Source organism: Lactuca serriola, chromosome 7, assembly GCF_051521515.1.
Source record: "Lactuca serriola cultivar US96UC23 chromosome 7, Lser_US96UC23_V15, whole genome shotgun sequence".
Taxonomy (NCBI): domain Eukaryota; kingdom Viridiplantae; phylum Streptophyta; class Magnoliopsida; order Asterales; family Asteraceae; genus Lactuca; species Lactuca serriola.
This window is the reverse complement of record NC_136414.1, coordinates 8,456,199-8,479,654: the sequence shown is the minus strand read 5'-3', so window position 1 is coordinate 8,479,654 and position 23,456 is coordinate 8,456,199. Positions and strand designations below refer to the sequence as shown.

The 23,456-nt window shown below is 36.8% G+C and overlaps 2 pseudogenes; both read left to right on the top strand.

Moving 5' to 3' along the window:
* Window positions 1–1,922: 1,922 nt before the first annotated feature.
* On the top strand, window positions 1,923–3,089 carry LOC145063482 (putative carboxylesterase 8 pseudogene; annotated as a pseudogene).
* Window positions 3,090–4,119: 1,030 nt separating this feature from the next.
* LOC145063720 (putative carboxylesterase 8 pseudogene) lies at window positions 4,120–5,147 on the top strand (annotated as a pseudogene).
* The last annotated feature ends 18,309 nt before the right edge of the window (window positions 5,148–23,456 follow it).

The following is a 23,456-nucleotide window of genomic DNA, read 5'->3' as shown; positions in this document are numbered from 1 at the left end:
TTGCGGCTCAATTGGCGGTTCTCCATTCCGAGTAAAGTGAATCGGGATTGCAGTACTTCATTTTCATGTGTTGACAAAAATTAAGCCAAACTTTTTCTTTGAAGGTTGTTGACTCTTGGTCGTTGTCGTTGATCGGGTCCTTTGACACATCTAGCCATAATTGTGCTAGTGTCCTCTCTTCATCATCCATCCACCATCTACATGGAGCCGTCCATTGTCTTTTTTTTTTTTTGTACTTGTAGTTCGACTTCGGGCTCTTGAAATGTCTCTTGAACGGGATCTTTAACGGGGCCTTTATTGGAAGAATCGGCTGACTCGTCGAGTACGCGGCATGGTTGAAATTGAAAATTAATTTGCGGTAGAGGTTAAGAAAAGAAGTAAGTTTCTTGAACCGTTTCAAACGGTTCAAGATCGACATTAGGATGAGGTGTTGGTTGAGATTGGTTGTGGTAAAATATCATTGGTTGAGAAGAGAACGGATTGAATGGAAGTATTTGCCGAGTCATTGTAGGAAAGTAGTAGCTAGCGGGGGAGTGCACTGGTTGATCAAATAATGGTTGATAACATGGTGGTGATGGAAGGTTTGACGATTTAGTGTTTGGAGGTGGAAATTTTAGCGATGGAAGGTTTGAAGGATTCTAATTGTTGGTTCTTAGGAGTTTTCTTTGTTTGAAATGAAGACAATTTCCTTGGTGAATTGAGAGAGTTTGTGAGAGATATGATATTTTGTATGTGTAAATTGTTGAAAGTGAAGTTTGATTTACAGTAGTTGAATATATATTTTTCTATTAAAATCGTTTTTTTAATGAAAGTTGGTAATAAGTTGTTGAAATTAAATTCGGTCAAACAACAACCAATCCGGTCAAACATACTCCAACCAATCAAATTTGTGCATGACCTTCTCTCTCTTCTCGCCAAAAGTTTGGTGCGTCTCCAATAACGACCCCCCCTAGCGAGAGCTAGGGGCGGTGTTCTAGTGAGCATGACAAGGCTAGCGAGTGTCATTCTGCTTAAGTTAAAAGGAACTCTTAATATATGTGTCAAACATGTCTTATATATGGTTTGAATTCTTAAAAAAATACACGTAAAACATGTGTTATGTGTGATCTCGTCATTACAACTAAATAATTATTTTTGTTGTATTTAAAATTATATTTAATTAATTGATTAATAGTTATATTATCAAGGAGGTCTTCGTATAATTTCAGGTATATATTAAATCGGCGTTAAAAAATACTTATTGTATTATGATATACTAATATATTTATAATTATAAAATTTTTTAATTTATATTTTAACATATTCTAATTAATTTCTATATTGTATACTTGAAATAACAAAAATATAATAATATAAACTTCTATACTTTAAAATGTTTTATGCTAGTTAATTGGAAAGATAAACAATTAAACACGTACTGACGTACACATTAAGGGGTTCTTACAATAAGCTAATTTAAGTGTTAGGATAAAATCCAGCTTATTGAGCTAAATAAGTTAATTTTAATAAGCATCTCTCCCCATGCTTATTGCTTATTGCTTATTCTCACCGCAAATAAACAATAAGCAATAAGCTAATTAACTAATCCAAACACCCCCTAATTGACTTTTACTTTATACAAACTATTAATTAAAAATAATTATATTATTATTTTAATATATTATTGAAAAAATATTAAATATGATTATAACTAACTAATATACTGCTTATTAAATGTATTAAGTAAAGGACTAAAGGTTGGTGATGTCTGCCGGGCCATTTTATATTCTTGTTTATGGCCAAGTGCCTTTCCATATCATTTGCCAATAATATTTTAATGACAAGAAATAAAATATAATTAAATAGAAATAAAGTAGGATTAAAATTGATTTTGGCATTAAAGATTTAAATTTAAATGTGACTATATATATCTATATACACCTATACATATTTGCATGTATAGCTCCATTTTATTCACAACAATGACTTCTGAATATCAATCATCCAATGCTTCGGATCCTTACAAGCACCTCAATGTCACCCTAAACCCGGATGGTACTTTGACCCGACACATCTCCTTTCCATCCTCACCGGCCGAACCCCAACTCACCACCGATTCCCAACTCACACTCTCTAAAGACATCCCGCTCAACCCCACCACCGCCACCTTCCTCCGCCTCTACCGCCCCGTCTCTCCGCCCACCCAAAAACTCCCTATCATCATCTACTTCCATCCCGGCGGTTTCGTAGTCGTTAGCGCCACCGCTCGTCCCATGCACCTTATCTGCTCCGAAATATCCGCTCAGACTCCTGCCCTCGTTATAAACGTCGAATACCGTCTAGGCCCCGAACATCGTCTCCCGGCGGCGTATGACGACGGGGTTGATACAATCCGGTGGGTGCGTGACCAGGCATTAGGAACCGGACTCGACGGTTCCGAGGAGTGGCTGACCGAATTCGCTGACTTTTCTAGAGTCTACCTAATGGGTTCTAGTGCCGGAGGAAATCTAATCTACAACGCGGGTTTACGTGTACTTGATCTTGATCTTGATCCAGTTACGATCATGGGGCTTATCATCGACCAAGCTTTTTTTGGTGGGATCGAGCGCACTGAAGCAGAACTTCGACTAGTAAATGACCATATTCTCCCTTTAACCGCATCGGATCTTTTATGGTCTTTGGCGTTGCCTTTAGGAGCTGATAGAGATCACGAATACTGTAATCCTTTGGCAGATCGACGCGTGTCATACAAAGAGAAGATCGGACGGCTTCCGAATAGTTTGATCAGGGTGAATGGTGAGGATCCAATGGCTGATAGACAAAAAGCTTTTGCTAATATGTTAGAATCACATGGTGTGCACGTGACAAGAAAATTTTATGATGAAGGAAACCATTGTGTCGAGATGTTTGATCCAAAAAAGGCACAAATCTTCTATAATGATGTGAAGAATTTCGTTTGCAGTTAACTTAGAAAAGTCAGAATGAATTATTAGTATTGCATTATATTATTATATTATGTTGTAGGCTCAATGACTTCAATCGCTCTTGTATTTAACTACGTTATGGGGATAAAATAATGATCTAAAAGTTATTATTTTTCATTTGCACAATTTATATGTTTTTTTATTGCATCGGTGATGTGGATGTCATAAAATATTGACGTTAAATACATGTTGATTTCTTTTAATTGCAAATGCAATCAATAAACATTAAATACATTATGTGTATTAAAAGAAAGTTTTGGTAACCACATAGACCATGTTAATAAAAAAAATAAGTAACGACTGAGTTTGTGACTTTTTTGTAAACCGTATGGACTATTTATGTAATTTGGTCTTAATTAATATATACTAATAAAATTAATTAATATGAATTCACAAATGGAATGTATTATCTATATCTACCCTAATAAATAAGAATGATTTTGACACATGTCCTTTTTTCCTTCATTTTGACACTTGTCATTCTCTAGATTTTTTTGAATTATTTACTATCCACTTGTCATTTTTATAGTTTTTTTTCTTTTTTATTCAAATCTCACATATTAAATGTCACCTTATATTAATTAGTTTTATAAATATATTAAATAGAAAGAGAAATTCAAAAATAGAAAGTTATTATGTACATTAATTAATATATTTATAAAACTAATTAATATAAGGTGACATTTAATATGTGAGATTTGAATAAAAAAGAAAAAAAACTATAAAAATGACAAGTGATAGTAAATAATTCAAAAAAATCTAGAGAATGACAAGTGTCAAAATGAAGGAAAAGATGACATATGTCAAAATCATTCTTATTTATTAGAGTAGAATGTTGATTTCTTTTAATTACTCAATGACTTAGAAAAGTCAGACTGTTGATTTCTTTTACAAACTAAGACATAATACTTGTTGAATTTAACCGCAAAATGCAATCATTAAACAATTCTAAACTCACTAAATCAAATAAAATATAGAAGGAAAAAAAATGATGGTCTAGAAGAGTAAAGAAGTAGTCCCAAAATAGTTTTTTTTTTTGGGTCTCACATGTGTCACCCTCGAAAGCTCAATGTCCTAAAAATTCCACATTTGGGTCGAACATGATTTCACATTTGACCATAAGGAGGTGGATATGCTTGGTGGTTATCTGTCCAACATGATCATCAATCTCACTAAAACGAGTAAATGACTCGTCACTTGTGACTATTTATATACATATTACATCACGGCGTCTCTATTCTTTGGTTACAAAGTCAGGTTGGTTTATAAAATTAAAGATCTCAAGTCCGAAACTGTTTGCTTACTTGAATGATCTCAATCTTTTTGTTTGCTTAGAGCCCCCAAATTGGTTGAGCCGCCCATGTATTACATATATCTATCTTACCACCGTTTCATGACAATATGGCATCATCCGCAACAATGGCTTCTTCGAATCCTTATAAGTTCCTCAATATCATGCAGAACTCGGATGTCACTTTGACCTGACACACCTTATTTCCATACTCACCAGCCGAACCCCAACTCACCACCGATTCACAAGTCACGCTTTCTAAAGATATCCCACTCAACCCCACCACCACCTTCCTCCGCCTTTACCGCATGTCTCTCCGCCAACCTAAACACTCCCAATTATCACCCTGGTGCTTTGTATTCGTTAGCGCCACACCGCTACCTCTACCCCCATCCACCATACCTGCACTCATCTATCCGCTCATTCTTCAAGCATCGTTATAAGCATCGAATACCGTCTTTCCCCCGAACACCGCCTCCCGGAGGGTATGACGACGGGGTTGAAGCAATCTGGTGGGTGCGTGACCAGCATTAGCAACCGGGATCGATAATCCCGATGAGTGGTTGACCGAATTGACTGTCTTTTCTAAAGTCTACGTAATGGGTGCTAGTGCAGGCGAAAATCTAACCTACATCGCCACTTTAAGTGTACTTGATTTGGATCTTGATTCGATTTCGATGGTGGGGATCATAATGGACCAACCTCTTTTGGGAGGGATCGAACGCATTGGAGAAAAACTTTGATTAGTAAATGACCATACGATACCTTAAGCCGTAGTGGATCTCTTTTGGTCTTTGGCGTTGCCTTTAGGCTTAGAGAGAGTGGTGTCACAAAAGGTGCACTCCCTTCACTGCCACGTAGGCGACACGCCACTTTTTGCCACAGAATTGTAGTTTAATGTCAAACACAAGGAGTGATGTCACACTCATTTAATTATTTTTATTTTTAAATATATTTTTTTTAGTTTTAAATAAAAACAAAAGATTTCATTAATTAAAAATTAAAACCATTACATTACTTAAAAAAATAATATGACAATAAAAAATCCTAGAAAATTAGAAAATTAAAAATTAGAAAGCTTAAACCTACAAATTAAAAAAAAAAACACATCAAATGATAAAAAAACTTGGAAAAAAACTAGAAATTAAAAACGACTAGCGTAACATTTTTTTCACGTCTTCCTTCATCGTCAAAACAACCTGAAGCGCATCCCCGTTCATATTCGACGTGTCCATCGCTAGCACTCTCAGGTCGCTGTCCCTTTGTTTCCGAGTCTCTCTATCCGAAGCAAGTTGCAAAAATTTATCCATTCTACCTTTTTTGCCTTGCACATTCTCGCCAATTTCTTTCAAGTCATCTGATTCCGACGCTTTGCCCCTTGCCTTTGCTTTTTGTTTTGTCCATTCCTATTGGTCCGGGGGGGGGGGGGGGTGGTGACACTTGAACCTGCTCATCATCTGTAACGATCGACTTCCGAGGTATAAATTTATTTAGATTCTCAAGTTTTATGTTGGGCTATAATAGAATTGTATGTGGGATTGGGCCTCTTTGTTATGGGCCGAGCCATAGTCTGGCCATGAGCCGTACGCGGGGCGTAAACCCGTTGTACGCTGGGCGTAGCAATTAAATGAAACGCGGGGAGGAGAAGCGTACGCGCAGCGTACCATATGGTACGCCCAGCGTACGCAGCCAGAAGAAAAACCCTAATTTTAGGGGTTTAAGGCTATATAAAACCCCATTATAGCCTCATTCCTTGTTTTCCCATTAGCCTCCTCACTCTCAAGAAAACCCTAATTCGTTCATATCCTCTCTTTGTGTGTGAAGAAGCTTTTGTGAGTGTTTCAAGGAAAGGAAGTAGTGTAGAAGGAAGGGAAGAAGTTGGAGAAGAAGCTTGAGCTCAGGGATCTGGACTTAGCACCCTCTTGGTCAGCAAAGGAAGGTATAAAGTTCTGAACTTTCTTCCTCTTTCCTTCTAGATCTAGGTTATGGAAGTTTGGACCTTTTTAAGTCCAAAGGTTGAGTCTTGATCTTGTAAGTCGGTTTTGGAGTTTGGATTGCCATCCTTAAGGCTCAGAAACATCTTCCTAGCAATAAAGTTGCAATCTTTGTGGCTTATATGGAACCATGCATGAAATCTAGTTAGCTCCATGGAAGTAGAATGTTATTTATGGAAGTTTGAGCCTTTATTAGACTTGTAAGCCATCAAGTAAGCAACTTTATGGCTTAAGACGTGGAACAAGCTTAGGATCTGGATTTGTAGCTTTTGGATCGGATTATTAAGCACTTAATGAGATTTTGGCTTAACAGGGCTATACGCTAAGCGTACAAGGAGGTACACGGTGCGTACAAGCCAGCAGCCAGTACGCTCAACGTACCTTCGTGTATGCCCCGCGTACGCTGCCAGTTTGGGCTTCGAGTGTTTTGGGCCTCGGTGTGAGATGAGTTTCAGACTTAGGGTCCTTGGGCCTTAATGGTCCATTAAAATTCAGTTGCTAAGGACCAAGGATTTAGTATTGGACTTGAGTAAGGCCCAAAAAGGGCTTTGGGCCCAATATAGCAAGTTGGGCCATTAATGGGCAAATAGTAAGCTTGGAAAGCCTATCTTGTTGTTGGATCTCCAGAAGTAGGGGTGTCAAAAAAACCCGAACCCGATTAACCCGACCCAACCCGAACCCGAATAAGGTAATTAGGGTCGGGTTTAATAGGGTTAGAACTCTTAATCAGGTTATTCGGGTTAACCCGACTAACCCGAATTATTATTAGGGTTGGGTTTAGGGTTGATTTTTTCAAAACAATTTAGGTTTCGGGTCAACCCGAATAACCTGATTAAGAATTTATTACCAAATTTTTTTACTGCATTGAATGACATGAATTCAAGATCCTATGAGATTTTACAACTAATACATATTTCTTATTTAAACAAACCAGATAGTAAAATTACTATGTATAGAGATGTATGAAATGACATAACTTTCCTCTCTTCTTAATGCAGTACGGCTGTGTTGTAATAGTTTTACGAATTTTATTTACTGTTTACATTACTAATATGGTAAAAGAAACTCCAAAAATTCATATCGTATACCAACTTTACAATTTAAGTCCCTATACATGTGGATTATGTATTAAAATAGCACAACATAAATTCATATTACATTTCAACCTCAACCCGACTAACCCGATTAACCCGACCCTACAAACCCGAAACCCGATTAACCCAAACCCGACTAACCCGTACCTTATTAGGGTCGGGTTTCAGGTGAATATTTTTTCTAAAAAAACCCGACTAACCCGACCCGTTTAACCCGAAACCCGATCGAGTTAACCCGATTAACAACCCTATCCAGAAGTTAGATTATGGGCCAAGATTATTGTGGGCTGGTAGGGCCCATACGAGGACATAGGCCCAATTTAGAAAATTGGGCCATTAGTGAGCCTATAGTGGGGCCATGGATGGACTTGGAAGGAATTGAGGGTTTGGGCCATGTTGTGACCCATGCCATAGCAGGGGTAAAATGGTCATTTTACCCATAGGAGAATCCCTATTCTGATTTAGTATTTTATTACCCTTGATAGCCAGGAAGCATCCGGAGCAGCAATCAGGGATTTCTCATTCAGGAGTTTAGCTGTCAGCATCACGAGGTGAGTTTCCTTCCAGTAGGAACGGGTCTACGGCCACAATGCCGGCCCGTTTAGTTAGCAGTCAGTTCCGGACTTCGGTCCGATGCAGTAGTTCAGAGTGCTTGACGTCTTTGTGATTCAAGCATGTCTATGTGTTATGTGTTTCGGACTTCAGTCCGATGCAGTATGCAGTATATGTGTTTATGCTAGTTGATATGAGTTTATGCTATGCTATGTTCAGTCAGTTCCATACTTCGGTCCGATGCAGGGGACAAGGTCCTAGTCAGTTCTGGACTTCGGTCCGATGTAGTTTCCGGGCTTCGGTACGATGCAGTGGGCAAGGCCCAGTATGTGTTTATATGTTATTGTATGGTATGTGGTAGTTTGGGGGAGCTCACTAAGCTTCGTGCTTACAGTTTCAGTTTTGGTTTCAGGTACTTCCGCAAGTAAAGGGAAGAGCTCGGGATGATGGCATCGCACACACCATAGCTTTAGTTTTTGTCCTGGGAGTTGATTTAGCTTTTCATAGATATGATTTGATACAGTCTTGATACCGTTTTCTCGTGATACCTTGTTATGGTTTTGAGATATTGACGTATGGGTTTTTATTTTATGGTATTGATCTAATGATTTTAGTAATAATTAAACAAAAAATTTTGGGTCGTTTCGAGGTCGAAACCAACATGAGCATCTGATAAAGTGTGTTCGGATTCAGAAGTTCTTGACCGTTTTGATCCACTATCGATGTGCTCGTCGATTGTTTTTTGATTTTGCCATTTTTTGTTGCCTATGAGTAGATTCAAAACTTCAAAATTTTGAAAGCCTTCTTTTTCTCTTTTTGGTAAATGTTAAAAGTTTTCTCCAATATCACATCATCACTTTCGCCGCTTTTCCATTGTCGTTTCATGTTGTTATACAAATCCGTAAACAACATGACATCTTTGTTCATCTTTCCCCATTTTGAGTAGACTTGATGTTTAGAATGATATGGTTGTAGGTTCATTCCTTTGTGGAACCTAGCTCTAACGCGCATCCAAAAATGATCATGTTTTTGGTCACCTTCCATCTTTGTGTCATCTGAAACGTCAATCTATGATTGTGCTAATACTAACACTTCTTGAGGTTCCCACATTTATAGATTCCGCCTTCTTTTTTCTTTTATTTCCTGGTTGAGAGGGTTGAGTTTGTGGAACAAATTCTGGTTAGGATTCAAAAATGAGTGTTTGCGGTTGTGATTGTGTTTGTGTTTGTGGAACAAACTCTGGTTGAGAATCAAAATCAAAAGGATCAAAATCTTGGTCAAATTGTGGTTGTGTTTGTGGAAGTGGTTGTGTATGGTGTTGTGATTGTTGGATATGTTGCGGAAAATAGGGAAGCATACTCCCATTGTGGTAGAAAAGGGTGAATAAACTGGTTGATTAAGTGAAAGTATTGGAGTTGTGGTTTTTCTAGTGGGTGTTTTTTGGTTGGTAAGATTTTTGGAGGATGATACTTTTGTAGGTTTTACAATGAAGAAGATGGTAAAAAAAATGAAGTGTTTGTGAGTTGTGTTGGTTAATATGGCAATGTATTTATAGTGTTAGTAATTTTTTTTAAAAAAAATTTCGACCGTTTGCAACGGTAAAGAAAATGTGGCCAATCAAAAACGTCCAAGAGGTGCTCCCTCCCATAGCCGTAGTGCGGCCTCAGCCGCACCTCTACCACACCCTGTAACATCTGGAATCTTGAAGAGAAATTGTTGAGAATAACCCCATTTCTAGGTCAACTCGACGAGTTGTAGGGACCAACTCGTCGTGTTGAAGATGGAAGGATCGTGAGGGTTTAATGAACCAACTCGACGAGTTGAGGACCGTCAACTCGACGAGTTGGCAGATGGGAAGGAAATCATAATTTTTAGGGTCTTACACCTTATTTAAAGTCATTCAGTCTTTCTTCTAACCTCCTTATCAGTCTCCATTGTTGTCCATACCCTAAAACGAGTTGTAGCCTCCATTATCTAGTTTTTGGAGCCTTGGAAGGAAGTTTGGTTTTCATTTTGTGCATTGTGAAGGAATTAGAAGATCTTGAAGTTTCTAGCTTGGAGAAGGAAGTCTTGGATCCAAAATCACTCCATTTCTTGTAGTCACTTAAAGGTATCAAGTTCATACCTTGACTTGTAGATGATTAGATCTCCTCATTTTGGGTTTTGCTGTGTTTTGGCCTCCTTTTTGGGGATGATGATGGAGCAAAGTCATTTAAGGGGTTGTCCTTTCAGATCTGAGTTGGTTTTGGTACCCTTGAGCTTAAAGGTGCAAACTTTATGAGGATTTTGGTGTTATGCATGCTTTAAGTCAATTATTAAGTCCATTCCAAGCTTAAGAGCTTCATTTAGACATACATGAACGTAAAGTTGGTAACTTTACGTGGTTTTCCATCTCAAGCAAGCCAGATATATGATTTAGAGTCATGTACTTATGGATTAACTGCTTAATGTATTAAGAGTTGGGTTCCGAAAAACTCGACGAGTAGGCTCGGTTTTCCCCGATATTTTTAGATTGACATAGGAACTCGGCGAGTTGACTTGGTTTTTCCCGGTATGTGCAGTTGACGGAGAAAACTCGGCGAGTTGGGTCAACTTGAACCGTTCACTTTGACTTTTGATTTATGTCTTTAACCAAGTTTGACCCAAGGAGTGTTTGAAGTAATCTGAATTGTAATAAGGAAAATTATGGGCTTAGGATAAGGCCCATATGGGGTTGGGCCCAATTTGGAAAACTAGTCCATTAGTGGGCCTTTGTGGAACTTTTGGTTTTGGGCCTTAGTTTTGGTTCGTGTTGGGTCAAGGGTAAAATGGTCGTTTTACCCCAAGTATGGATTATGGATTATAGCATGGAACCCAATTGCTAATTAGGTGTGTTGTTGGTATTGATAGCTCGAGATGTCAGCAGGGCAGCAGCTAAGGATTTTCTTTCGGGTTGAAGACACCAATACCGACCCTTTGGATTGTTATTCTGGTTTATCTTATGTTGCTATGCTGATATGATCTGTTTGATCGATATCCTGGTAGATAGGATGTTGTAATGTTGTTATGATCTGTTAGATTGGTATCCTGGTAGATAGGATGTCGCTATGTTGTTATGATCTATCAGATCGGAATCCTGGTAGATAGGATGTTCCTATTGTTCGATTAGGTTTCTAAGCCCATAACTATAATTGGTATGTACTTGATCCGATAGTAGCATGGTATTTTTGGGTTGCCTTCACCATAGCGATTTGATAGGATGAATTATAGAGAAAAAGGTTAATTAATGATTTATTAATATATTATAAGAATAATATATTAATTGAGAAATTATAATATTTAATTAGTATTGATCAGAAATTAATTTGGAATTAATTTAGTGATCAAAAGAGACTGATTAAAAGTAAGGGGACTGATATTGCAAATCATTGATAGTTGCAAGTTGGGCTGATGGACTCCTAAAGAAGGAGTGGACGAAATCTATGCGAAGGCCATAGAGATTTCGTCCAAGGGGTTTTCTAGAAGTATCCCATGGATTGCTTAAGGCTTAAGCAGAGAATTAGGGTTTCCTCCTAAAACCTTAGCAGCTCAACTATATATTGAACCCTTGGCTTGAGGATTTCGGCTCTATGCATTCTTAGATAACCCTATCCGAATTCAAGAAGCCTCCACCACCTCTCTCGAATTCAAGAAGCCTTCATCACCTCTCTTTGTTTTGGCCCTATGCAATCTTATTGTAACATTGTAAATTTTCAAACAAAAATTTTCATTTAAAAACACAATTATCTCATTTCCAAAATCACAAAAATCCCACAAACATCAAGTTAACAAAACACATGTCCCAAAACTGTTTATAACACAAATCCAGGATCCTCCAAAAACATATCTCCAACTCGGGTGTGTGTACAATCAGGTCGGTGCCTTCCTGTGATCCTGAGAGGTACCTGAAACACATAACACATAACACGGTAAGCACGAAGCTTAGTGAGTTCTCCAAAATACCACACATCACATTAGCCACTCAAGGCTAACTTAATACGACCCTCCAGTCAATGTGTCTCAGTGGAGACCCTCCGGTCCCACCACTCGGGTGGACCCTCCGGTCCTAACTCAGTAAGCTCATAATAATAATACTCAACATAAATCACAAAAATATAATGCAGAATATCACAATACACAAGTAAGCACATAAGACATCTTGGTCACACAAAGATACCACTCATGGAAAGTATATTGAGAAGACTCACCTCGCAAGAAATTGGATAATATTGAACTCAAATCACCGGTTTAGCCTCCTCCTAACACATACGACAATTATCCCTAATTAATCACGAATCTCAAGAGGCTAAAATTACCCTTCTACAAACTCACAGAAGGGTAAAAGACCATTTTACCCTTCAATGGCCTTAATAGTTCATAAATTGACCAAACCCTAAAAGTCAACCAAAAGTCAATGCTAGCGTGTACGCTGTACGTACAAGATCTCTATGATGGGCGTACTCCGATGCCACGCATGCATCGAGGATTCTCAACCCTACGCTGCACGTACTGGGATTACGCTCGGCGTATGCCCTCGTTTTGCTCTTTCTACTCTTTTGGTCTTAATTAGTTAAGACCTTGGCTCATATCACAGATCTGGACTCCCTAAAGGCTCTTACTCCAAAAAGTCAGTGACTTTAAGCCTTTGCATGGCTGATAAAGTCACAAACAACCAAAACTCTCATTCTCTTATCTTAAAATGCTCATATCTCATGCATGGGTTGATTCAAACGTCCAAGTCTCGAGTTTTATGACACTATACCCCTAAAGACACTCAAAGGAGTTGCTCATAATCTCTTGAGCTCATTTTCTCATAAAGCATGCAACTTTGGGACCAAAACCCTAAAATGGTCTAACATGATGCACAAAACAAAAGAGTGAGAAAGCTTTGAACTTTATACCTCCAAATGAAGCTCCCAACACAGATACGCTCAGATCTATAGCTTGGACTCCCACTCCTTCTTCTTCAAAGCTCCTTCTTCACTCTAAGAACATACAAAATCATTTAAATGCTCTCAAATGGACACACACAAGCTCAAGAATGAGGATTAGGGTTTGAGAGGGTTGTTTGTCTGAGAATGTTGGCCAGTAATGAGGCCATCATATCCTTTATATAGGGACACACCCCAAATTAGAGTTTTCACTCTCGGCTTAGTACGCCCAACATACCCTCTGGTACGCCCAACATACTAGGTGGCTTCTATTAGATTAGTGTCTAAGTCCATAACTATTTTGGTATGTACTTGACCCGATTGTGAGCATGGTCCTTTTGGGTTGCCTTCATCAAAGCAACTTGATAGGATGATTTGTGGAGAAAGATATTAATTATGATTTATTAATATATTATATGAATAATATATTAAAAGAGAAATCATATTGTTTAATTAATATTAATCAATAATTAATAAGAATTAATTTTGTAGCTAAAAGACATTAATTAAATAAAGGGGGCTAGAACTGTCAATTGTATGATAGTTGGATATTTGGCTAATGGACTCCTTAGAGGTTGAAGTGGACGAAATCTATGGAGAAACCCATGAGAATTCATCCAAGGCCTCTAAGAAGGGAGTCTATGGGCTGCTTAGGGCCTAAGCAGTCAGATTAGGGTTTCCTAGTTCAAGACCCTAATAGTCTCACTATATAAAGACCCCAGGGCACCCAAAAACATAGCTAAGCATTCCTTAGAGTTTCTTGGATGTTTTTGGTGCCTCCTTCTCCTCTCCTAAGTCATCATCTTGCTCTTGGTGTTTGTGAGCCATTAGAGGTGTGACACTATGCTTTCAGAAGCCAATTACAAGACGGAATAGATTGTTATTGCTACATAACAATCAAAGGTAAGATCTAAACCCTATATTATGATAATATTGATTATTTTATGCTAAATCTAGGGTTTATGGCTTTGGATGATTATTGCATGTTCATTAGACAGACTAAATCCAAAGCTTTAGGGTTTGCGTGTACACCATAGGAATGATGTAGTGCTCAGAACCCATCCATGGTATCAGAGCCAAGGCTGTTTGTTTGATGTATTTGATGCTTGTTTGATCATTCATTGCCTGAAAATTGAAGTTTTTGGTCCTCTACATGACTGAATCGACGAGTCAGTTGATGAACTCGGCGAGTCAGGCTGACTCGTCGAGTCCAGTCCCTGACTCGACGAGTCCCGGGGTCAGACAAAGGATATTTCGGGATTTTGACCTATTTTGCTGTGGGATAATTACCAAAAATGCTTTTCATTAATAAAATCTGGATTTTATCAATATTTGGTGATTATCCTTACCAAAATAGAAGATAATTGTCAAAATTAAGATAATTACTTGTTTTATAAGATAAATATTAATTATTTGTAATTTTGTTTTCAATTATCTAGTAAGAAATTGAATTAGGTCAAATTTAGATATTTACCAATTATTTGATTAATTTTAAGTATTTGTAATTTGATCTAGATAACTTTGAAAAGTTTCAAAACTCGCCCTCAAGTTTTGGAATTTAAATTTTTGATTAAAAGTTTAATTTTGAAATATTTAAATTCTAAACCCTAATGTTTTGAAATGTTTCAAAACTTGCCCTCAAGTTTTGGAATTTAAAATTTTTGATTAAAAGTTTAATTTTTGAAATTTTAAATTCTGAAACCCTAGTTTCGAAAAGTTCAAATAACACCATTATGGTTTTATTAAGTTAATTAAAAGTATAATTAAAAGAGAGTTAATAAATCCATAATGATATAGTTTATATTTAATTAAATTAAAAGTGTAATTTATAAAATTAAACCACCTAGTATCTTAAAAGTGTAAAATACACCCTTATACTATATATAACATTAAAAGTCTAATATTATATATGTATAACTTAAACTGCTAGTCTTACCGTTAGTAGGCGTCATTCACGAAGTCGATCTATAAGGGGGTATAAGGTTATGGCCTATAAAATGGCCGTTTAATGGGTGTCCACTCACACCCACCACTTCCTTGATTGGTGGAGGGTCGTTAGCCGAACGGGTATGATAGGGAAAACCCTCTCCTCATTAAAAGTATAATGGATGTTAAAGTAACTAAATGTTTTAGAAAAAATTCCTAATCTTAGTTACTTTAGGCAAAAGTGAATTGATGCAATTTTATGAAATTACACTTTGTACCCTTGCTAAGACGTTAGTGGAGCGTGTGTGGTTAACCGACACACTAATTGGGTTCTAAGCAAAGGTGGCGAAGGGTGACTCGATGTTTGTCATAGTTCGGTGGAGCGTGTATGGTTAACCAGCACATCGAATAGGTGACTGTAACATTGGGGGCACCATGTATGTTTGTATGGTTATTCACACCTTGTTTTGTGATCCTCGACATCCCAGTCACAAAGCGAGGGACATATCGAGATTTAAACATGCCATTGAAAAGTTCAATGAATCTCAAAAGATATAGGAGTTTCCAATACATTTAAAAATTAACCTTCTTTTTCGTTTTTCATGGTGGAAATTGGTAAATCATCATTTACCTACCTTCAAATATTCTGCAAATTGGATTACGACATCCCTCTTCCAATTTGTAGAGTATTGTGTTGGGTCCTAGCCTTAGTATCTCATTTGGCTGTTTTATTAAGGACTCAATCAACTAACTTGAATTTTCTCCCGTTTTATAGATGTGAAATTCTGACAACTATGGTCTTCCTGAATCCGTTGGAAAAAGGTTTCCATGTGAAAATGATGTTCCACGATTGGATTGTGGAAATGGAAATCATGCTTCACTTCCTCCACTTCCTCCAATAATTCTCCCTGACCCACATGTTCGAAGACTTGAAAAGTTCAAGGTCACTCAAGCCCTATTGGCAATAAGACACAAAGATGGAAAGTTTGTGTGTACACATGTCTTAAAGATGAAGTCACACATTGACAGGTTAAGGATGTTAGGTGTCGATGTCTCAAGGAAGTTGGTTGTTGACTTGGTTCTTCAATCATTTCCCGAATCATATGGTAAGTTCGTTAGAGAGTACTATATGATGGACCACGACATGACCCTTATTGATTTGACTTATTTGCTTATTGCTGCTGAATTAGAAATGATTTGGTGCATTGGTCAAGCAAATTGGTCTGATAAATCAATATCCCATCCTTCTACGAACAATGGCAACATTGGAAGTCTAGAAAAGTTTTCTCTACGTAAGAGAAAGTCTGAGTCTGAGATAGTCCCGTGTACCATTCTAGAAGAGTCCATATGTTTCTACTGCCAAAAGAAGGGGCATTGGTTACAAAGCTGCCCTGACTACCTGAGAGATCTATGAGATGGGAGAGTCAAGATGTATGACTCTGCTTCAGGTAAAATCCACTATATAACTCCATTCAGTTCCTATTTGGAGATTCTTAATGTATGATGTGATAAGATTACATTTTGATGTTTTGAAGGATGGAAGAAAATAAAAGAAGCTTAAAGGAAGGAGCGAGCTGAGTCTGATCGCAAAGAAATGGTTTACGATCGCATGGATTCGATGATCGGATTTTTTAGCTGCTGCTTAGAGTTATGATAAATTGCTTAGGAATATGTAATAGCATAGTTTCATTTGCATTGTAAGGATATATTTTTCCGCAATAAAATAAATTTTGATTTTGTCTTATTTATATTTCCTTGCAATGGCAATTGTGAAAATTGATGTCTTTGTGTTTCTATTATAAGCAATATTAAATGGCTATGATTCTTAGTTATGTTATTTATGGTAATGTCATAATTTTCTAAATAAGGAAATATTCCCATCTCCCAAGTTTCAATTGGACAAAAGCTTGGAATCATATGACTTGAATTATGTGATGTATGGAAATCTTGGTACTTAGAAAATTTAAGGCTAATTCCGTGACAAAGAGTCAAGTGAAGGACTAGGAGATTGAGTTCACTATGTTGTGCATTGGTCAAGTCCACCATAAATAACAATAACAATATATGTCATGATTTAATAAAAGTCTAGTAAATGTGGTTATACTTACAAGATTAAGTGTAGTTCTGAATCATTGAAAAGTTTCAATGAATGGCAGAACGAATAAGTAGAATCAATGAAGGTAGAAAGATAAAACGTTTCTCCAATCTAAGAAAAAGGGAGAGTACTTTTGTATCGTGTTTTATGATCTTCTTGGTAATCGTAGGAGCCATATTACAATTCATCCTTTAAGGACACCTTGGTGCACTAGTTTGGCTAAGAAGAGGAATCGAGAATTGTTATAGTGGTTAAGTCAATAAGATGTATCGTACTTCGTTCCAAAATCAAGTCTTAGATTCATACTCCAAGATTGTGACTTGAGTGACATAATCTTAAGTAGGAATGTTCTTACACTTGCACATTTTGGTAAGTTGTGATGTCTTGAATAAGACAAAGACCAATTAGTACCAAATTGCGTGTAGGTTTTGTCTTGATATAGACACACTAACTCTTGAATATTTGTTTTGTCAAGAAATGTTTCTTGATAAGAGAATCTCATATGTCAAGAGGTCAGTGTGAGTCTAAAGATCTTGAAAAGTTTCAAGAACTAATCGAGAGTAAACCTGCTGTTAATTACTAGCACACGAATTAAGGTTTCTAACCTATCGTGTTGACGTATTCTTGTTTCTGCACCATTCCAGTTTGGTCAACTATGAATGTGAGTTCTATGAGTTCTTAATAGGTTGCATAGGGGCAAGAAACCTTAATCAATGGAAAGTACATTGAAAGGTAGGGGTGAGCTGCTCAATAACTTGGAAGGAATGGTAGAACCCTTGATGGCAAGAAATTAAGAATGGACAAGTCCGATCCGCAAGAATTTGGATTTGTCACAATTATTGTCTTATGATTATGGTTATGACAAATTCACATTGATAAGAAGACATACACCACAAAATCTGAGTGTCATAAGGTTTCTCTCCTTCATGAAAATGATTGTGAGGAAACGCTTTCACTAAGAGAGATTTTGAAGATAACATTATGTAATTTGCATTTCTCAAATTCGATTATGATTACGACATCCCTCTTCATAGTTCAAATTGTGGGAAATGGAAAATGGGTCTGGACATTTTAGACTTAGTGTTATAAGTTCTAAAATTGTTTAAACATACATATAGGTTATCTAAGGAAAGGTGTTTGAGTTCGAGAAGCTTAGATAAAGGCTTAGCGAAGCGTCTCGGTTTCATAAATCTAAGCTTTTGTAAAGAAAGTCAAAAAGTACTGGTTTCTAGAAGTCGAACTAATTTCTAAATATGTGTCAAAGCTAGTGGGAGCATAAGTGTTATGCTTGGAAAAGATATAATCATCATGTGAGTGGGAGCATGATAATTATGGTAAGTATTGCGAGATAGCAATATTAATTATAAAAAACAAAAGGTTCAATTCGCAAAGTTGCAAGGGTTGAAAAGTTGTTTTTCTATAATTAAGGGAGAGAATTTTATACTTCATTTCAGTTCTAAAAGCTTGGATTGATTTTTATCTAATTTAGTCATATAAAATTAAGATTATGTTCACAAATTCGATTATGATTACGGCATCCCTCTTCATAGTTCGAATTGTGAGAACATGGAAAATAGAGATATTGTAGCAAAAGACTAGTCAAGTATCACGTCTTTATGTAAGACATTATGAATCGTATCCCATATGCTTTGGGCATAGGATCGATTGCATATGCTATAATATTCACGTGTTCTAAAATTTTCCAAATGCCTAGGGCATTAAGAGTGAAAAAGGATTGGAACCAGATATGACAAAAGGTGATTAATCAACTATCAAGAGGACAATCTAAGGTTCGCTAAGGATTGGTCGATTATGAGCAGTTGGAAGTGTAGTAATGGAAGGACCATACTGACATTATTATTATTAAATATGATTCTATTAATAATGAGTTTTCATATGGTAAATATGGAATTGTTTCCATATTGGGAGTTAGACTTTAAGAATCTTTATGTAGATTAGAAACTTTTATGCAAAAAGGATATTCAAAGGAATGTACTTTGAATGTGAGACTTCATGTTTATGGAATTGCCTTGCAACAATATCCAATAGATGACTTTGTAATTTCATTGGCAAATTCTTTGTGACTTTGGCGCTATGACATTACGAAAGAATCGTTGCATAAAATTTTAAAATCTACCATATTCTATAAGTGGCAAGAATTTGGTATTCTCACACTTGTGGTAAGGATTGGGAATTGTGAAATGAGTGTGATTGAAAATGTTATTCAATTATACTATTTCACAAAGTAAGGACCATAGGTAACCATAGTGTGCATGCCAAGAGCATGGGACAATTGTTGTTATAATTCAAGTAATAAGTTGATTACCCGAAACATTCTACAATGAATAATGTGTAATAAATATGATGATTAAATAAAAGGAGTTTTATTTATACTCAAAAGTTTGGGACCATATTGGGTTCGATTATTCTTGTGTTTCAGTTTGCATGTTTTGACTCCTGAATAATAAGATTATTCGAACGTCCCACAATCGTTCATACTTTAGGAGTAGGTATGAAAGAAGATTATCATGAATTGGTTTGTAGATTGCCTAAAGTGTATTAGACATAGCAAATGTTTGTTGCAATGTTCATGAGTGCTTATGAATATGATTTGAGCATTGGACTAAACCCACGCTCACTTGGATCGCTTCATGGATTTTATCACGAGTGATTGGTTAGACGATAATATCTTATAATCTTGAAACTGAGATGTGTAAGTTGTATCTTGCGAGTCGGTTACACATTGATAATATGTAAACACACCAGTAACTTGGTGTTATAAAACATATTGTTGTGTGTGATTCGGTGAGTGAGTATAAGCGAGGATTGAGTCGAAGTTTATCCGTTCCTTTTACCTAAAATGGGATAAAAGCGATATATGTGGGCCCCTCGATGATTTAGCGATGAAACCTAAGCGCTTGGCTAAGCTGGGACTAAGTTAATGTGTTCAATTGTAGTTTGTTGTCAGTCGTCATAAACTGGAAATCGGAAACAACACATGAACAGAGGATATGATTTAAATCCATGTCTCAGTTCATACGATATCTAGAATGGAGGAATATATGATCCCTTATCTAAAGGACACGCTTCTGATAAGACCAGAGTTGACAACGGATTTTGAAAGCTACGATTGCTGACCAGGTTTGAAGTCATACACATAATAGTTGTTAGACTTATCCAAGTGGGAGACTATTGGATTAGTCTCTAAGTCCATAACTATTTTGATATGTACTTGACCCGATTGTGAGCATGGTCCTTTTGGGTTGCCTTCACCAAAGCAAATTGATAGGATGATTTGTGGAGAAAGAGATTAATTATGAGTTATCAATATATTATATGAATAATATATTAAAAGAGAAATCATATTGTTTAATTAATATTAGTCAATAATTAATAAGAATTAATTTTGTGGCTAAAAGACATTAATTAAATAAAGGGGGCTAGAACTGTCAATTGTATGATAGTTGGATATTTGGCTAATGGACTCCTTAGAGGTTAGAGTGGACGAAATCTATGGGGAAACCCATGAGAATTCATCCAAGGCCTCTAAGGAGGGAGTCCATGGGCTGCTTAGGGCCTAAGCAGTCAAATTAGGGTTTCCTAGTTCAAGACCTCAATAGCCTCACTATATAAAGACCCCTAGGGCACCCAAAAACATAGCTAAGCATTCCTTGGAGTTTCTTGGACATTTTTGGTGCATCCTTCTCCTCTCCTAAGTCATCCTCTTGCTATTGGTGTTTGTGAGCCATTAGAGGTGTGACACTTGTGACACTAAGCTTGTAGAAGCCAATTACAAGAAGGAATAGATTGTTATTGCTACATGTTAGGGGGGTCAGACCCAACAAATAATAAGGGTACGATATACTCCAAAATAATCCCACTATATTGCACTAAAAGGTAGTACAAGGCAAGCAGGGTCGATCCACAGAGACACGGGATAATTCGTCTATACCTCTTTGCGCAAGGTACTATGGTCACCAATAGTAATAAGGGGGGTTTAGAATGCAATGACTAAACAAAAAAATTTAAAACACGAGTAGACAACTAAACGAATGAATTAAGTTCAGATTTTGTAAGGACTCCAACCCCATGTATGACAATTTAGCAATGTGACTCAACGATGACACAATATTCGTTCAATTCTATCTAAGTTGGTACTTGAAAGTGCTAATAAGCTCTAACACTTCCCATTCACTACATTAATTAACCAAAACAAGCTATTTGATTAACTCTAACCTTATTAACCTATCTAAACAAGCTCTTAGAATTGGATTATAAGATTGCATGAAGCTTTATGTGAATGTTCCCAACAACACCCAATACTCCTCATAAGCTCGGGAGTGTAAAAGTGTATGAATAAGATTTACACTAAATTCATTCAATAGAGATCAATTTAATTCTTGTTACTTGTTCAATTCACAAAACAATTACGGATTTTGTAAAAGAGATAACTTGAATGACCTAACCCTAATTCAAAAGGCCAATAAGAATCACAATTAGAATCAAACATTCGATTGAAGCAAAATGAAATTCATTAGATAGAAATTAAGAACAAACATCAAGTCATATGATTAGATTCAGAACTAGAAAGTCAAAACATGAGTTGGAGAAACTAGGGTTCTAGCCACACATGGCTAGAACAAGATCACAAGTCTAAAAGATGAAATTAAGTGTAATTACAACTTACAGAAACAAGAATTAATGTTTCCAAATGATTAACGGACAAACCCTTGCAAAAAAAACTTCGAATTCTCCTCTCCAATGGTGCTCTGATATGTTGTGTGTGTGTAGAAATGACTCTTAACCCGTAATATGAAAGATAGGAAAAACTGCCAAAAGTTAGTTTTTGGGTCGAACACGGCCCGTGTTAAAATAGGCTAAACTGACACGGGTCGTGTTCAGCAACATGCCCCGTGTTGATTTGCACTAAACTGACACGGGTCGTGTTCAGCAACATGCCCCGTGTTGATTTGCACTAAACTGACACGGTTCGTGTTCAGCAACACGCCCCGTGTTGATTTGCACTAAACTGACACGCCCCGTGTTCAGCATGGTCAACAACTCCCATTTTGGTCAAACACGCCTCGTGCCCACTTTTCATTGTAAATTCAACATGCCCCGTGTACCTCTCTGACTCCAATTCCAAACTTGATTTTTCCAACTTTTTCGTTCTTCGCCCGATCACCCCGAAATCTTCACCAATGCTTCCCGACACTTCCCAGAGCGCGTTCCAACCTACGGTTCACCTGAAAAGGGCATGAAAATGGTGCAAATAAGGTTGTTCACGAAGTTAACCTAGATATGATGAAATGCAATAAAAGTAAAGAACAATTATGCTAAAAACATAAATAAAAAGGGCTAAAAGTTGTGCAAAAAGGGTGCACAAAATGCATCTAACAAATCTCCCCAAGCTTAGACTTTTCTTGTCCTCAAGAAAGAACAAGAAACAGACAAAACAGGACGATTTCTAGATGACAAAAAGAAACTTAGAACAAAAAGGGATGGAAAGGATCCTAAAGGTTAAGAATGAATGCATGCAATGTAATGCCATGAAAATTTAAGATATGTACAAAATGCACTTGAGAAACAAAATGAAGCAAAAGAAAAGAAAATTAAGAACAAACACAAAATATATACTTTTGTAACTAAATAAAGGTACGATCAGACTTTACATCAATAGGGCTCCGATCGTTGATACCTTGGCAACCATCCTGTTTCTTTCCACATATCACAGACTCTCAATGTGAGGAAGACCCGAAACGGTGTAACCCAATAATCCAACCAAAGGTTTATTTAATCTTTATACCTTACTAAGCTTTATGGGCGAAAATAACATAGTCCGGATTTCATGTCCTTAAGACTAGATGGCCAAGAATCAGAATCAACGCATCCTTAAGAACCCGTCACGGCGAATCAGCTTTCGCTAAAACATTGAGCCCACCCGAAGGGGCCCAACTCCTATGCTTTCACTTTTTCGAGAGCTACAAGTATCATATCACACAGTTCTTCATTCGCCAAATTTGACTTGAATTGGCTTTTAATTTGATTGAACTTTGATTTGTACTTCGTTTTGAATTTGGATTCTTCAATCTTCATTTTTGGAATTTCTTTAGATTTCTTCGTTTTCGCATTTGAAATTCTGATTTGGGTACTAGATATGACAGTTGTACCCTTCCTTCTTTCTTGACTGTGTGGATCTGATACTTAAGCTCTCTGTTACCGCCGGGGTAACGCGTGTCAACAAATAGGTCCGTGTTCTGTGGGTCCAGAGTTGCCGATAAAGATTCTTTTTAAACATTCAAAAGCAAATCATCCTAAAGTTGTTATTACCGCCCAAAAAGCATTTCAATATAAATTCTTTTTATTATCTAAGGCTAGGGTCTCAAATTACGGTGTTTGGGTCCCCTAGTTATGACAGCTGCTTCTACACTTCCGGTAACTATCCGGCTACTTCAGTATTATTTTTTTTTCTTTTCATTTTGATTTTTTTTCTTTTTCCCACTTCATGGAGAAATTGTATGTAAAGAGTGTCATCATCTCGTACATTTTAATTTTTTTTCCAATTTTAAAAAAAATACAAATGCAGAATGCA